The following is an 18,699-nucleotide window of genomic DNA, read 5'->3' on the forward strand; positions in this document are numbered from 1 at the left end:
GGCCAAAAGTCGGTTTTAAGCAAAAAAGAGTAAAACATAAGTCCTGATTTACGTTGTTCTAGGCCAAAACCCATGTATATCCAACGATTCATGTGTGTATACATATAACTATAATAGAGTAAATATGGATATTCTGTAATTATAATTAAATTGTTTGTATAATTATTTTGTGAAAAATATTAAAATTTTAAATTAAAAATTTAAAATTTTTTAAAGTATTCAATATATGTACAAAACTAACTCAGAAGTTAAATCATCGATATAATATTCTAAATTGTATTGTATTGGTTTGACTTTTTTAAATTTATTAATTTAAAACTTAGATGTATATAATTTAAATTAACGATTTAATTCAATCGAATATAAATAAATACACTCTTATTATTATGCTTATATAGTTAATTATGTTTATATATTTGATTTTGAAAAAAAATTTAATAATTTAAAATTTTTAAATTAAAAATTTAATAATTTAAAATTTTAAATATATTTAAGATATATACAAAAACCAACTCTAGACTTAATATATCGATAGGTTTTAATTTGGATTGTGTTGTGTTAGTTTGATTTTTATTTTTTTATTTTATTTAATTTTATTCAAATAATTTAAAATTTTAAAATTACAAAATTTTTAATTTAAAATTTAGATGAATATGTTTTTAAAATTTTAAATTATTTAAATAATATTAGATAAAATAAAAAATCAAATCATTGTATATCTTAAATTAGGGGTGTGCATGGGTCGGGTGAAATTGGATTTGATGTGACCTAAATTCGGTCCGAAATATATACCGAATCTATTTATTAGACCCGAACCTGACCCTAGACCCGATGAAACCTATACACTTTCGGGCCACGATTATACCGGGTAAAAACTGGGCCGTTAACACTACATTACCTTGATACCTTCTTATAAGCTAGCATGTGAAAATATCCAAATTTCGAAGACTCTAACCATTATTTAATATGGTAAAATTTACTTAGAAAAATATAACAAGAACCAACTCTTCTCTAAAATTAAAGCATAACCATAATCAATACTAATATTATCTAATAACACCAAATATTTAAATCAGTATAAATAACACAATATTATACATTAGTCTAAAATCTTATGCATTTTAAACATAAAACATTAACTTATAGTCTTATAATAACTAATAGCACAAAATATTAAGGTTTACAATACTTAAATTTCACATAAGAATAGCCATCATCCATCACTAATAACACAAAATATTAATTGTGTATGATGACCGGGCCACCGGATCGACTTCGAGTAACCCGAGCCATGACCCGGACTCGACCCGAAATAATGACCAAGTTTATTTTTGAGATCTTTACTCGACCCTAGATCCGGTGAAATCACACCAAAATAATCTCTAAAATATTTGAGATCGAACCGAATCTTCAGATCGGACCGGACTTGCACACCCCTATCTTAAATACACTGGATTAATTTTTTTTTCGGCTTTATGCCAAGTGTACAGCACTCTAGATATATATATTTACACAGATGTAACATATTTGCACCTAGGATATTTTTTTAAAATGTTACGTACTAACGTACATATTTCGGGTGCACCATTCATAATTTCTATGTTTATTTACTTTTTATTCTGTGTACACAAAATGTGAAATGACAATATAAAAATATAAATATTTTATGTATACATTATTACACATTTTAGTAAAAAAAATATTTAAATAATTTAAATAAAAAAAACTGTTCAGTCTAACCACGCATGCGCATACATTATATTATAACTACCTCATGCTCAATATAAGAATTGACCAGCATTAAATGTATATAAATATATTTTTTATACATCGTATTGACTCATCATATTTTATGGAGTGATCCAATATTAACATTTTCACAAAATAATTACACAAACAATTTAATCAATAATTACAGCATAGTGAGAATACCCATATTTATTCTATTTTAGTTATATGCATACACATACATTCTCCGGATATAGTGTCATTTGACCATAGTTTTTTATTGACACACATAAATAGTTGTTTCTTTCACTACAAGAGAATCGGTAATTTGTGACAATTTTTTAATAGATTTGTGGTGATTTTAAACCGTCACAAAATAATATACTGACGGTTTCAAAAACGTCGGGAGTTAAAAGTGAAAATTTGATTTTGCGAAAATTTTTACAAATAGCTGGCACAACTGTCGCAAATCAGATAATTAATTTGCGGCAGTTGCAGAACCACTGCTATTTCGGTAAGTGGATTTTAAACCACAGACTTATTTAGGTTTTTTTTTTTTTAAAATGCGATGGTTTTGAATTGCCGCAAGTTCTCACAAGAGTTTAAAAAAAAACTGATTAACTACTCAAATAGTTTATACCATTTCTCTTTACTATAACATATTTTCTTTACATCATATTTATTAAACTTGAGATATTAACATAAAAAAACACTAAATAAACAATAGATAGATTACACCAGTCCAATCCCGTGTGATTTATATAAAAAAATAAACGAGAAAAACATTGTCCTTTTAAAATTAGGACAAGTTAGTAATTTTTAATTCCATGTGATTTTTCTAAGTAAATTTGATGTAGGAGCATATATCTTTATATTTGTATCGTTAAATAAAGTAGTATAGTTTAGCATATATTATTATATTGTGTTATGAGTTAGCCCCAAATCATCCGAGTCATGAAGGTTCCCCCTCTCCTACTAGTATAAATATGCATATGTACCCCTTTTACTTATGAGGTTGAGTTGATTGACTTATATATTAAATAACCTGTGTACTTATTTTTCTCTAGGCTCTTTGAGAGTAAGAGGTGCATCCTTAGCTTATTAGCCAACCAAGGTGGGTTCTTGGCTATTTTCACCATAGTGGGGTTGTTAACCTCGCTAAGATTGGTGAACCAAGCGACGTTCCAGTGTTAGTTTGGTATCAGAGCAAGGTTGGACCTCGACTTACTCCAGTAAAATTTTATTTCATTCCTGGGTACGGTCTTCAGTGCGGATCTCTCACTGTTGGTATGAGTCATCGTCAGTACAGATTATTTGTTGCAAAGTTTCGGGTAATATTGTCTTTGCTCTTCTTTTGGTGCCATTTCTGCTGGTGATTACCTTAGTTCATTCCCATCATTATCATCATTGGTGCATTTCTACCATCATTGGTGCATTCCTATCATCATTGTGTATCATCATCATCATCATCACAACATCGACACCCAAGCATCAGTCTCATTGTATAGTAGTAAAACATGGCTCCAAAGCGTAGAACTACTCAAGAGATTGAAATGGAGGAGTTACGCCATCAAGTTAAGGAGTTACAAGAGCAACTTGTAAAATATGAAGCTGCTCAAAATAATCATGGCAAGCAGAGTGATGACAGTCCTTCTAGTGAAGAAGATAATGCCAATCCATTTCATTATTCTTCTTCGTCTGAAGATTTGTCAACACGAAGAGCACGACACAACACGACTCACAAAGCTAAAGACTTAGGAATCAAAATTGATATTCCTAAGTTTGAAGGGAGACTCTAACCAGATGATTTCATCGATTGCCTTTGCACAATGGAAAGATTGTTCAAGTTAAAAGACATTCCAGATGACAAGCGCGTGAAGCTTGTAGCAATCAAGTTGAAGAAGCACGTATCAGTATGGTGGGAGAATCTCAAGCGTCTGCGAAAAAGAGAAGGAAGAAGAAAGATCAAGACATGGGATAAAATGTGTCATGAGCTCAAGCGCAAGCCTGAACATTATAGACAAGATACCTTCATCAAATTTCATAATTTGAGGCAAAAGTCATTATCTGCAGAAGAATATACAATGGACTTCGAAAAGTTGCTTATGAAGTGTGACATTCAAGAGCCTGAAGAACAAACAATTGATTGTTATCTTGGAGGACTAAACACAGAAATTTCTGATGTTGTTCAGCTGCAACCATATTGGAGCTTGGATGATGTCATAAAGCTGTCATTAAAGATTGAAAAGCAAAGAACACAAAGGAATAACACTCAATCGCCAAAGGAAAGAGAAGTCATCATTGATGTTTAACAAGAAATGAAGACATGATCTTTTAAAAGCAACAAGAAACGTGGATCATTAGGTAAGAAATGCTTCAAATGTCAAGGTTTTGGGCATATTGCTGCTGATTGTCCAAACAGAAGAGTTATCACTCTTGTTGAAGAAAAGGTTAACGAAGAACCAATCCAGAAGCAAGAGGAGGAATGTGAGGTTGACTATGCTATTGAAGAAGTTCTAGCCGATTGTGGAGAAGCTTTAGTAGTTTATCGAAACTCAAATACTGCAAGGGTAATAGAAGACGAGAGTTGGCGACGGCACAACATCTTTCACACAAGATGCACTATTGAAGAGAAGGTTTGCAAGGTTATCATAGACAACGGAAGTTGTGAAAATGTTGTCTCAAATTATATGGTAGACAAACTGAAGCTTCCAACCGAGTTACATCCTCATCCTTACAAGTTGAATTGGTTAAAAAAGGAACATGAAGTTAAAGTCACAAAGCGATGTTTAGGCCAATTTCATTTGGGAAGTAAATACAAAGATAAAGTATGGTGTGACGTCATCCTGATGGACGCGTGTCACTTATTATTAGGACGTCCTTGGCAATATGATCATCGAACTATTCATGATGATTTCAAAAATACATACTTCTTTATCAAAGATGGCAAGAAAATCGTATTAACTCCGTTACAACATGTAGATGGTCAAAAGAATCAAGCTGAGCTATGCCTTTTCACATCGTTCAAGACCAGACGCACTCACCAATGGAATCTTTCTCCAATACAAGATGAGCCTTTTTCAACCCAGGGAGGATAATGCAAGAGCTCTTTCCAACCCAAGGAGAATGATGCAGGAGCACATATATTTACATTTGTGTCGTTAATTAAAGTAGTCTAGTTTAGCATATATTATTATATTGTGTTATGAGTTTCTCCCAAATCGTCCGAGTCATGAAGGTTCCCCCTCCCCTACTAGTATAAATATGCATATGTACCCCTTTTACTTATGAGGTTGAGTTGATTGACTTATATATTAAATAACCTTTGTGCTTATTTTTCTCTAGGCTCTTTGATAGTAAGAGGTGCATCCTTGGCTTAGCTAACCAAAATAAATTCTTGACTATTTTCATCATAGTGGGGTTGTTAACCTCACCAAGATTGGTGACCCAAGCAACATCCCGGTGTCAAAATTACTTTCGTATATATGTTAGAGAATTAGTTTTAAATATAATTATGTATATAAAAGAAAAAAAACTTGCAAATTTTCAAATCTTAATTTTATAGATATAATTTTTTGTCAACAATGTAAATAATCCACCGAAAAATAAAGAAACCGAAACTATTATATAAAATTAGAACTAATTTTATTAGCCATGTTTTTCATGACAATATGTGTTTCGAAATATATGGTTTCTAATTATTATTATTATTATTATTATTATTATTATTTGTAATTTATTATAATATTACAAATATAATTGAAGTTTATAAGTCCACAGTGTTTTTATAGCATTTTATAAATATTAAATAAATACATATATGTGTACGCGCGCGTGCGTGTGTATGTTTATTAGTTAAAAATAATTAATTTTGAAAAAGGAAGTTATTGGGAAGTCAGCGGACATGTGCTCTCGAAAGGAAGCTTGTATCGAGGAAGACATTTTGATATTAACATGAAGCTTGACTATTATAGTTTGTCGAAGAGGTAAATCGAGGACTTCAAGTTTCAAAGGTTGCTTTTTAAGACATTACATTATAAAGTAGAAGAAGCGGAAACAGTTACGCACGTTTTCAATAAATGCGGGAGTTACACTTTGATCTAATTGGTTGAAGATGGCTATAAGTAGGAGAAGGCTCGAGGACATAGGAGTTAGAACTTCGTTTCATAAATTACTCACGCACACTCACATCCCAGTGACTTACTGAGTCTGTTTCGAGTTAATTTTCTGTAGGGTTCCTTCCACTTATTTTTACTTTTCATTTACATTTTCTGCAAACTTTACTTTCCTTGCAAATTTATCTTTCAAGCAACATTTAATTTCCTTGTTCAAATTTATATTCTCGCATTGTTATTTTCGAATTCAAAGTCATTTGATCTAATCGAAGGCATTTTATTGCTTTATTTAAATTCAATGCAAACCATTTCAAATTCAGTCAAGTTTATTTTCAAATTTTTTATGTTTTTGGTCTTTTCCTTAAATCTCGCCTAATTTGAGGGTCTTTGATGTACTTTTAGAAAACTGGTACTCGCAAATGAGGAGTAGGTTTTGCTCCTAAATCATTAGATATCGAACCACCATCGATTTGCTAAAAATCGAGAAAACAAATTGGCACGCCCAGTGGGACAGTTTTAAATTTAAGTTTATCAAATGATTTTGGTGTTGCTTAGTGTATGCAATTAAAAAGTGGAAGAATAATTTGCATGGCTGATGAAGTTTCGAATATGAATGGTGGTTCGTCCATAAATGATAGCACACCAGTAGTTGTACAACCTTCGGACGGTGCTTCACATTTGTGAGTTCTACATCGAATGCTTCCAATTCAATAACAGTATTTCGACAACGTGTAGAGGAAAGTTATCATGATCTGGTCTATTTATTGACCCAGCAAATGACCACAATTTTGAATCCTATGATGGCTAATCACGAATTGAAATTTGATCGTCTTGAAAGGTAGATCGAGAAAATTGATCGAATCGTTGATTATGATGAAGGAGAAAGGCAGAATGCCAAAGGGAATAATGAGGGTTTTGAAAATTTATTTCAAAATGAAAATAATATTTTTAGAAACAGAGAAAATCCTCAATTAATTCCTCGTGGTCAAAATGCAGATGATGTTCTGGCTCGATTACGTGCTAATCAAGTCGGTGAATGTTACAAGGTTACGAGAATTGTACAAGATGTTCTAAATAGGATTGGATTCAATATAAGATTCATAAATCGTCCCCAATTTGTGTCAACTTTTCCTCATAATGTTCAAATGGCTGAAGTGCTAAGAGGAATGAAAAATCCTAAGATAATTACAAAGTTTGCAGGAGAAGTTGGGGAATCAACTACCGAACATGTTGTCCGATATTTGGTTAAGATTGGAAATTGGTGCACGAAATTGTGATCTCAACGGTGCCAACAACTTGGTATGTACGATCGTAATCTCAACTCTTTTTCACAACTCTGCACAACTAACCAGCAAGTGCACTGGGTCGTCCAAGTAATAAACCTTACGTGAGTAAGGGTCGATCTCATGGAGATTGTCGGCTTGAAGCAAGCTATGGTCATCCTTGTAAATCTCAGTCAGGTGGATTCAAATGGTTATAAGGTTTTTGATAATTAAAATATAAATAAAATATAAAATAAGATAGAAATACTTATGTAATTCATTGGTGGGAATTTCATATAAGCGTATAGAGATACTTTGATGCTTCTGAACCTCTGCTTTCCTATTGCCTTCTTCCAACCATGCGTTACCTCCTTCCATGGCAAGCTGTAAGATCCTCTCGGATGAAAACAAATCCATATGCGCTGTCACCGCACGGCTAATCATCTGTTGGTTCCCGCTAGCGTCGGAATAAGACCATTGTCCTTTTGCACACTGTCACTTGTGCCCCACATTCGTAGGTTTGAAGCTCGTCACAGTCATCCATTCCCAGATCCTACTTGGAATACCACAGACAAGGTTTAGACTTTTCGGATCCCAGGAATGGCTGCCAATAATTCTAGCCTATACCACGAAGGTTCTAATCTTAGATTAGAAACCCAAGAGAATATACTCCAGCTGTCGTCCACTGACTACGTTGAACATCATGTAGATCGCTTTGTGGTTGTCAGGCACGCGACCTTGGCTAAGCGAGTAACGAAGATTGGGTGATTTTCACGGGTCACCCCTTCATTCTGACTTAACTGAATTAAAAACGAGAGCATATCTTGGAGAAGAAGTAGGCGTGAATTGAATAGAAAATAGTAGTAATTGCATTAATTCATGAAGAACAGCAGAGCTCCACACCTTAATCTCTGGGGTGTAGAAACTCCACCGTAGAAAATACATAAGTGAAAGGTCTAGGCATGGCCGTGAGGCCAGCCTCTCAAACGTGTACAATAGTCTATAGATAGTCAAAAGAGCTAAAAATGATCCAAAGATATAAAATAAATCTCTAAAATTAGTTTTTATACTAAACTAGTAACTAGGATTTACAGAAAATGAGTAACTAAGTGCAGATAGTGCAGAAATCTACTTCCGGAGCCCACTTGGTGTGTGCTTGGGCTGAGCATTGAGTTTTACACGTGCATAGGCTGTTCCTGGAGTTAAACGCCAGCTTTGGTGCCAGTTTTAACTCCAATTCTGGTGCCAGTTTGGGCGTTTTACGCCAAGATGTTTTAGGCTGATTTTGAACGCCAGTTTGGGCCATTAAATCTCGGGAAAAGTATGGACTATTATATATTGCTGGAAAGCCCAGGATGTATACTTTTTAACGCAATTGAGAGCACACCAATTGGACTTCTGTAGCTCAAGAAAATCCACTTCGAGTGCAGGGAGGTCAGAATCCAACAGCATCTGCAGTCCTTTTTCAGCCTCTGAATCAGATTTTTGCTCAGGTCCCTCAATTTCAGCCAGAAAATACCTGAAATCACAGAAATACACACAAACTTATAGTAAAGTCCAGAAATGTAATTTTTGAATAAAAACTAATAAAAATATAATAAAAAGTAACTAAAACATACTAAAAACTATGTAAAAACAATGCCAAAAAGGGTATAAATTATCCACTCATCACAATACCAAACTTAAATTGTTGCTTGTCCCCAAGCAACTAAAAACAAAATAAGATAAAAAGAAGAGAACATACAATGAATTCTAAACTTATCAATGAAGATTAGTTTTAATTAGATGAGCGGGACTTGTAGCCTTTTTGCTTCTGAACAGTTTTGGCATCTCACTTTATCCTTTGAAGTTCAGAATGATTGGCATCTACAGGAACTTAGAATTCAGATAGTGTTATTGATTCTCCTATTTCAGTATGTTGATTCTTGAATACAGCTACTTTATGAGTCTTGGCCGTGACTCCAAGCATTTTGTTTTCCAGTATTACCACCGGATACATAAATGCCACAGACACATAACTGGGTGAACCTTTTTAGATTGTGACTAAGCTTTGCTAAAGTCCCCAGTTAGAGGTGTCCAGAGCTCTTAAGCACACTCTTTTTGCTTTGGACCACGACTTTAACCACTCAGTCTCAAGCTTTTCACTTGACACCTTCACGCCACAAGCACATGGTTAGGGACAGCTTGGTTTAGCTGCTTAGACCAGGATTTTATTCCTTTGGGCCCTCCTATCCATTAATGCTCAAAGCCTTGGATCCTTTTTATTACCCTTACCCTTTGGTTTAAAGGGCTATTGGCTTTTTCTGCTTGTTTTTTCTTTTTTCTTTTTCTTTCTTTTTTTTCGCCATTTTTTTCTGCAAGCTTTGTGTTCACTGCTTTTTCTTACTTCAAGAATCAATTTTATGATTTTTTAGATTATCAATAACATTTCTCCTTTTTCATCATTCTTTCAAGATCCAACAATTTTAACATTCATAAACAACAAATTCAAAAATATGCACTGTTCAAGCATTCATTCAGAAAACAAGAGGTATTGCCACCACATCAAAATAATTAAACTAATTTCAAGATAGAATTTGAAATCATGCACTTCTTGTTCTTTTGCAATTAAAAACATTTTTCATTTAAGAAAGGTGATGGATTTATAGGACATTCATAGCTTTAAGGCATAGATACTAGACACTAATGATCATGTAATAAAGACACAAACATAGACAAACATAAAGCATAGTAAACGAAAAACAAAAAATAAAGAACAAGGAAATTAAAGAACGGGTCCACCTTAGTGATGACGGCTAGTTCTTCCTCTTGAAGATCTTATGGAGTGCTTTAGCTCCTCTATGTCTCTTCCTTGCCTTTGTTGCTCCTCCCTCATGGCTCTTTGGTCTTCTCTAATTTCATGGAAGAGGATGGAATGCTCTTGGTGCTCCACCCTTAGTTTTGTGGAGGAAAGTACATCCCTTGAGGCATCTCAGGGATTTCATGATGAGGAACTTCCTCATACTCTTGTTGAGGTCCATGAGTGGGCTCTCTTGTTTTCTCCATCCTTTTCTTAGTGATGGGCTTGTCCTCTTCAATGAGGGTGTCTCCCTCTATGACAATTCCAGCTGAATTGCAAAGGTGACAAATGAGATGAGAGAAGGCTAACCTTGCCAAAGTGGAGGGCTTATCCGCCACCTTGTAGAGTTCTAGGGAAATGATCTCATGAACTTCTACTTCCTCTCCATTCATGATACTATGGATCATGATACTCCGGTCTACAGTAACTTCAGACCAATTGTTAGTAGGAATTATAGAGCATTGGATAAACTCCAACCATCCCCTAGCCACGGGTTTGAGGTCAAGCCTTCTTAGTTGAGCCGGCTTGCCTCTTGAATCTCTCTTCCATTGGGCGCCTTCCATACAAATGTCCCTAAGGACTTGGTCCAACCTTTGATCAAAGTTGACCCTTCTAGTGAAAGGGTGAGGATCTCCTTGTATCATTGGCAAGTTAAATGCCAACCTCACATTTTCCAGACTAAAATCCAAGTATTTCCCCCGAACCATTGTGAGCCAATTCTTTGGGTTCGGGTTCACACTTTGGTCATGGTTCTTAGTAATCCATGCATTGGCATAGAACTCTTGAACCATTAAGATCCCGACTTGTTGAATGGGGTTGGTGAGAATTTCCCAACCTCTTCTTCGAATCTCATGTCGGATCTCCGGATATTCACTCTTTTTTAGCTTAAAGGGGACCTCGGGGATCACCTTTTTCTTGGCCACAACTTTATAGAAGTGGTCTTGGTGGACCTTTGAGATGAATCTCTCCATCTCCCATGACTCAGAGGTGGAAGCAATTGCCTTCTCTTTCCTCTTTCTAGAGGTTTCTCCGGCCTTAGGTGCCATTAATGGTTATGGAAAAACAAAAAGCTTTAGCTTTTCCCACACCAAACTTAAGGAGTAGAAGAAGAAGAAATGGAGGAAATAGAGGGAGGTGAGTGGTTCGGCCAAGGGGGTAGTAGTGTGTATGTTGTGTGAAGATGAAGGTGGTACGGAGGGGTATTTATAGGGTAAAGGAGAAAGGGTATTCGGCCATGTGTGGGTGGGTTTAGGAGGAAAATGGTTTGAATTTGAATGGTGAGGTAGGTGGGGTTTAATGATGGATGGATGTGAGTGGTGAAGAGAATATGGGGAAAAGGGTAAAATTTGATAGGTGAAGGGTATTTGGGGAAGAGGTTTTGATGGGATTGGTCAATGGTGTTTGGGGAAGAGTGTTATGGAAAGGTGTGAAGAGGAGAGAAGAAGAGGTGGGGTAGGTGGGGATTCTGTGGGTCCACAGATCTTGAGGTATCAAGGAATTTGAGTCCCTGCACCATTCTGGCGTTTAAACGCCCATTCTGTGCCAATTTTAGCATTTAACGCCAGCTCTGCTACCTTTCCTAGCGTTAAACGCCAGTCCTGTTACCTTTCTTGGCGTTAAACGCCAGTCCTGCTACTCTGCTACCCTTTTCTGGCGTTAAACGCCAGCCAGACGCCAGACAGCCCTTTCTGGCGTTAAACGCCCAGAGTGCTGCCCATTCTGGCGTTTAACGCTCAGAATACTGCCAGGCTGGGCGTTAAACGCCAGTAAGCCTGTCCTCTATGGTGTGCTATTTTTAATGCTATTTTTATTCTGTTTTTGATTTTTCAGTTGTTTTTGTGACTTCACATGATCATCAACCTAAAGAAAACATAAAATAACTATGGAAAATAAATAAATATAATCAAATAACATTGGGTTGCCTCCCAACAAGCGCTTCTTTAATGTCAATAGCTTGACAGTGAGCTCTTAGAGAGCTTCACAGAGACTCAGAGCTTAATGGTGGCCTCCCAACACCAAACTTAGAAGTTGAGTGTGGGGGCTCCGTTTGACTCTGTATTGAGAGAAGCTTTTCATGCTTCCTCTCCATGGTTACAGAAGAAGATCCTTGAGCCTTAAACACAAGGTAGTCCTCATTCAATTGAAGGACTAGCTGTCCTCTGTCCACATCAATCACAGCTCTTGCTGTGGCTAGGAAGAGTCTTCCAAGGATGATGGATTCATCCTCTTCATTCCCAGTATCTAGGATTATAAAATCAGCAGGGATGTATAGGCCTTCAACCTTCACTAAGAGATCCTCTACAAGTCCATAAGCCTGTTTCCTTGAATTGTCTGCCATCTCTAGTGAGATTCTTGCAGCTTGCACCTCAAAGATCCCTAGTTTCTCCATTACAGAGAGGGTCATGAGGTTTATACTTGATCCCAGGTCACACAGAGTCTTCTCAAAGGTCATGGTGCCTATGGTACAAGGTATTAAGAACTTTCCAGGATCCTGTTTCTTCTGAGGTAATTTCAGTTGAACCAGATCATTTAGTTCATTGATGAGCAATAGAGGTTCATCCTCCCAAGTCTCATTACCAAATAGCTTGGCATTCAGCTTCATGATTGCTCCTAGATACTGAGCAACTTACTCTTCAATAATATCTTCATCCTCTTCAGAGGAAGAATACTCATCAGAGCTCATGAATGGCAACAGTAAGTTTAGTGGAATCTCTATGGTCTGTATATGAGCCTCAGATTCCTTTGGTTCTTCATTAGGGAACTCCTTGGAGGCCAGTGGATGTCCATTGAGGTCTTCCTCACTGGAAATCACTGCCTTTTCCTCCTCCATGCATTCGGCCATGTTGGTTATATTTATGGCCTTGCACTCTCTTTTTGGATTCTCTTCTGTATTACTTGGGAGAGTACTAGGAGGGAGTTCAGTAACTTTTTTACTCAGCTGACCCACTTGTGCCTCTAAATTTCTAATGGAGGACCTTGCTTCAGTCATGAAGCTGAGAGTGGTCTTAGATAGATCAGAGACTACAGTTGCTAAGTCAGAGTGGCTCTGCTTAGAATTCTCTGTCTGTTGCTGAGAAGATGATGGAAAAGGTTTGTTATTGCCAAACCGTGCTCTCCCACCATTATTATTATTGAAGCCTTGATTAGGCTTCTATTGATCCTTCCATGAGAGATTAGGATGATTCCTCCATGAAGGATTATAAGTGTTTCCATAGGATTCTCCCATGTAATTCACCTCTTTCATTGCAGGATTCTCAGGGTCATAGGCTTCTTCTTCAGAGGAAGCTTCCTTAGTATTGCCTAATGCAGCTTGCATTCCAAACAGTCTCTGAGAAATTATATTGACCTGCTGAGTCAATATTTTGTTCTGAGCCAATATGGCATTCAGAGTATCAATCTCAAGAACTCCTTTCTTCTGAGTTGTCCCATTATTTACAGGATTCCTTTCAGAAGTGTACATGAACTGGTTATTTGCAACCATTTCAATGAGTTCCTGGGCTTCTTGCAGTCGTCTTCTTTAGATGAAGAGATCCTTCAGCAGAGTGATCCAATGACATCTTGGACAATTCAGACAGACCATCATAGAATATACATATGATGCTCCATTCTGAAAACATGTCAGAAGGACACCGTCTGATCAATTGCTTGTATCTTTCCCAAGCTTCATAGAGGGATTCACCTTCCTTCTGTCTAAAGGTTTGGACTTCCACTCTAAGCTTGCTCAACTTTTGAGGTGGAAAGAATTTGGCCAAGAAAGCATTGACCAACTTCTCCCAAGAGTTCAGGCTATCTTTAGGTTGTGAGTCCAACCATGTCCTAGCTCTGTCTCTTACAGCAAAGGGAAAAAGCATAAGTCTGTAGACCTCGGGATTAACCCCATTAGTCTTAACAGTGTCACAGATTTACAAGAATTCAGCTAAGAACTGATGAGGATCTTCTAGTGGAAGTCCATGAAACTTGCAATTCTACTGCATTAGAGAAAGTAATTGAGGCTTAAGCTCAAAGTTGTTTGCTCCAATTGCAGGAATTGAGATGCTCCTTCCACAGAAGTCAGAAGAGGGTGCAATAAAGTTACCAAGCATCTTCCTTGTATCTCCACCATTGTTGTTATTTTTGGCCATATCTACTTCTTTTTCGAAAATTTCAGTAAGGTCCTCTCCAAAGTGTTGTGCTTTAGCTTCTCTTAGCTTCCTCTTTAGAGTCCTTTTGGGTTCAGGATCAGCTTCAATAAGAATGTCTTTATCCTTGTTTCTCCTCATATGAAAAACAAGATAACAGAGAAGAAGAGGAATCCTCTATGTCATAGTATAGAGATTCCTTTATGTGACTAGAAGAATAGAAGAGTAGAATGAAGAAGAGAGAAGATGAAGAATTCGAACACAGAGAGAGGGAGAGGGTTCAAATTTTTAAGAAGAAGAGAAGTGTTAGTAAATAAATAAATAAATAGAAAGAGATGAGAGGAAGAAGAATTTGAATTTTAAATTAAAATAAAAGGAAAATATTTTTGTTTTTATTTTAATTATTGGTTAGTATTCGAAAATTAAAAAGAAGAAATAAAATAAAATTTGAAAACTAAATAAATTAATTAATTTAAAAGATTTTTGAAAAAGTGGTTAGTGATTTTCGAAAATTGGAGAGAGAAAAGTAGTTAGGTGGTTTTGAAAAAGATATGATTGAAATAGAAAACTTTTAAAATCAAACAAAAAGTCAAGTAGTTAATTGAAAAAGATTTGAAAATCAATTTTAAAAAGATGAGAAGTTAGAAAAAGATTTTGAAATTAAATTTTAAAAAAGACATGATTGAAATTTATTTTGAAAAAGATTTGAATTAGAAATTAAAAAGATTTGATTTTTGAAATTGAAGTTGATTACTTGACTAACAAGAAACTAAAAGATATGATTTTAGAATTTAAATATTGATCCCTTCTTAATAGGCAAGTAACAACTTGAATTTTTTTTTGAATCTAAATATTAATTGTTAGCTTTAATTATGAAATAAAAATAGGAAGAAGATTTTTAAAATCAAAGTTTTAAAGTTTTCGAAAATATATACAAAAATGAAAAAGATTTGATTTTTGAAAAAGATTTGAAAAAGATTTGAAAAAGATAGAATTTTTTAATTGAAATTTTGACTTTACTAACAAGAAACAACTAAATTTTAAAACTTTATGACTAAATCAATTCAAATTTTCGAAATTTATGAGCAAATAAGCAAAAGGTTTTTTTTTTTTAATTTTTAATAAGGAGAGAGAAAAACATAAAAATGATGCAAAGCACAAGAAATTAAGATCAAAACTAATAATGCATGCAAGAACACTTTGAAGATCATGATGAACATCAAGAACATAATTTTGAAAAATTTTTAAGACAAGAAAAACATGCAAGACACCAAACTTAATTTTTTTTAAACTTTAGACACTAATAATTCAAGAATGCATATGAAAAACAAGAAAAGACACCAAACAAGAAAATGCAAAGATCAAACAAGGAAATATGCAAGAATAACTTGAAGATTATGAAGAACTCAATGCATGTATTTTTTGAAAATTTTAAGAAATATAAAATTTTTGGTTTTTATGGTTTTGTAACTTTTTTTTGGATTTTTCGAAAATTATTTTTGAAAAAGAAAATAAAGGAATCCAAAATTTTTAATAAGAATTCTAGGAATTATGTAATGTTAGTCTAAAGCTTCGGTCCAAAATTTTAGACATGACTTAATAGCCAGCCAAGCTTTATGTGAAAGCTTCGGTCCAAAAGATTAGACATGGCCAGATGGCCAGCCAAGCTTCAGTAGAGCATTACATACAACAGCTAAATTGATGAGAAATCCAAAGAAGCTCTTCTAGAGATAAGTGGAAACCTCAGTCCAAAAGATTAGACATGGCTTAGCAGCTAGCCAGGCTTCACATATCATCTAAAACTCTAGAATTCATTCTTAAAAATTCTGAAGAACATAGAATAATTTATTTATTTTATTTATTATTTTTTTTTGAAAATTTTCGAAAATAAATAAAAATTAAAAATCTTAAACATAAAATAAAAGTACCTAATCTGAGCAACAAGATGAACCGTCAGTTGTCCAAACTCGAACAATCCCCGGCAACGGCGCCAAAAACTTGGTGCACGAAATTGTGATCTCAACGGCGCCAACAACTTGGTACGCACGATCGTAATCTCAACTCTTTTTCACAACTCCGCACAACTAACCAGCAAGTGCACTGGGTCGTCCAAGTAATAAACCTTACGTGAGTAAGGGTCGATCCCACGGAGATTGTCGGCTTGAAGCAAGCTATGGTCATCATTGTAAATCTCAGTCAGGCGGATTCAAATGGTTATAAGGTTTTGATAATTAAAATATAAATAAAATATAAAATAAGATAGAAATACTTATGTAATTCATTGGTGGGAATTTGATATAAGCATATAGAGATACTTTGTTGCTTCTGAACCTCTGCTTTCCTATTGCCTTCTTCCAACCATGCGTTACCTCCTTCCATGGCAAGCAGTAAGATCCTCTCAGATGAAAACAAATCCATATGCACTGTCACCACACGACTAATCATCTGTCGGTTCCTGCTAGCGTAAGAATAAGACCATTGTCCTTTTGCACACTGTCACTTGTGCCCCACATTTGCAGGTTTGAAGCTCGTCACAGTCATCCCTTCCCAGATCCTACTCGGAATACCACAGATAAGGTTTAGACTTTCCAGATCCCAGGAATGGCTGCCAATAATTCTAGCCTATACCACGAAGGTTCTAATCTTAGATTAGAAACCCAAGAGAATATACTCCAGCTGTCGTCCACTGACTACGTTGAACATCATGTAGATCGCTTTGTGGTTGTCAGGCACGCGACCTTGGCTAAGCGAGTAACGAAGATTGGGTGATTGTCACGGATCACCCCTTCATTCTGACTTAACTAAATTAAGAACGAGAGCATATCTTGGAGAAGAAGTAGGCGTGAATTGAATAGAAAACAGTAGTAATTACATTAATTCATGAAGAACAGCAGAGCTCCACACCTTAATCTCTGGGGTGTAGAAACTCCACCGTAGAAAATACATAAGTGACAGGTCTAGGCATGGCCGTGAGGCCAGCCTCTCAAACGTGTACAATAGTCTATAGATGGTCAAAAGACCTAAAAATGATCCAAAGATATAAAATAAATCTCTAAAAATAGTTTTTATACTAAACTAGTAACTAGGGTTTACAGAAAATGAGTAACTAAGTGCAGATAGTGCAGAAATCTACTTCCGGGGCCCACTTGGTGTGTGCTTGGGCTGAGCATTGAGCTTTACACGTGCATAGGCTATTTCTGGAGTTAAATGCCAGCTTTGCTGCCAGTTTTAACTCCAATTCTAGTGCCAGTTTGGGCGTTTTATGCTAAGATGTTTTAAGCTGACTTTGAACGCCAATTTGGGCCATTAAATCTCAGGCAAAGTATGGACTATTATATAATGCTGGAAAGCCCAGGATGTATACTTTTCAACGCAATTGAGAGCGCGCTAATTGGACTTCTGTAGCTCCAGAAAATCCACTTCGAGTGCAGGGAGGTCAGAATCCAACAGCATCTGCAGTCCTTTTTCAGCCTCTGAATCAGATTTTTGCTCAGGTCCCTCAATTTCAGCCAGAAAATACCTGAAATCACAGAAAAATACACAAACTCATAGTAAAGTCTAGAAATGTGATTTTTGAATAAAAACTAATAAAAATATAATAAAAAGTAACTAAAACATACTAAAAACTATGCAAAAACAATGCCAAAAAGGGTATAAATTATCCGCTCATCAGAAATTTAGCCAATGATAAAAATTTGAAAATGAAGTTTTTTTCGTCTTTGTTAACGAAGAATGCATTTACTTGGTTTTCGAATCTTAGACTGAATTCGATAACAACATGGGCTCAGTTAGAAACTGCTTTTCATGCCCAATTCTATCGGGGTGAAATGAATGTAGCAATTACTGATCTAGTGGCTTTGAAATGTGAAGATGGTGAAACCATTGATGATTATATGTTTCGTTTCAAAAACGCTAGGAGCAGGTGCTATGTGTCTCTCCCTGAAAGTGAAGTGGTAAAAATAGCAGTTATGGGATTAGGGTTTTATATACGACGAAAGTTGCTTAATGTTCATATACCTAACTTGGCTCATTTGGCTGAGAGAGTTCGTCAGGTTGAAATTCTAAGGAAAGAAAAAGAAAAATATAAGAATGATGAAAGGAGGTTGAAGAGTAAACCTTTTTCTTGAAAAGAGAAAGTCTCTTATGTGGCAATTGAGTCCTCCGATGAGGAGCTCGAATGAGAAGTCTCTTATAGGAAATGCCTACCTTATGTTTGTTCTTTACTAAAGAAAATCCCTATCAATGAGAAGTCGAATGATTCAAAACTGAAAAGTGGAAAGAGATATAGTTTTGATATTTCAAAATCTAATCAGATTTCGATGTGTTGCATAAAGATAAACAGTTAATTTTACCTGAAGGTAGAACTTTGCTTTCGGTAAAAGATTTAAAAAGGGAAACCTTATTGTAAGTTTCATCAAGCAACTAGTCATTCGACTAACAATTGTATTTGTTTCAGGGATTTAATACAAAAGGCTATTGACAACACCCAAAAGCATAGGTTTGGATTTTCACACTAAAAATAGAATTTGTCCGTTGCAAGTATAGTCCAAACTCAACAATTGAACATCAATCAAATGTTAAATTGAATTCAAAACAAATAAGCCGAGAGTAATTAAACCTCAGGTCGTTCTCCCTAG

General features: G+C 35.4%; 1 non-coding gene across 1 annotated transcript; it reads left to right on the forward strand.

Moving 5' to 3' along the window:
- The first annotated feature begins 13,559 nt into the window (after nt 1-13,559).
- Nucleotides 13,560-13,663, forward strand: LOC112738661 (small nucleolar RNA R71). The gene has a single exon (XR_003169607.1). It is a non-coding gene; the product is annotated as a small nucleolar RNA R71 (small nucleolar RNA).
- The last annotated feature ends 5,036 nt before the right edge of the window (nt 13,664-18,699 follow it).

The sequence above is a fragment of the Arachis hypogaea genome, chromosome 13 (genome assembly GCF_003086295.3).
Source record: "Arachis hypogaea cultivar Tifrunner chromosome 13, arahy.Tifrunner.gnm2.J5K5, whole genome shotgun sequence".
NCBI classification, from domain to species: domain Eukaryota; kingdom Viridiplantae; phylum Streptophyta; class Magnoliopsida; order Fabales; family Fabaceae; genus Arachis; species Arachis hypogaea.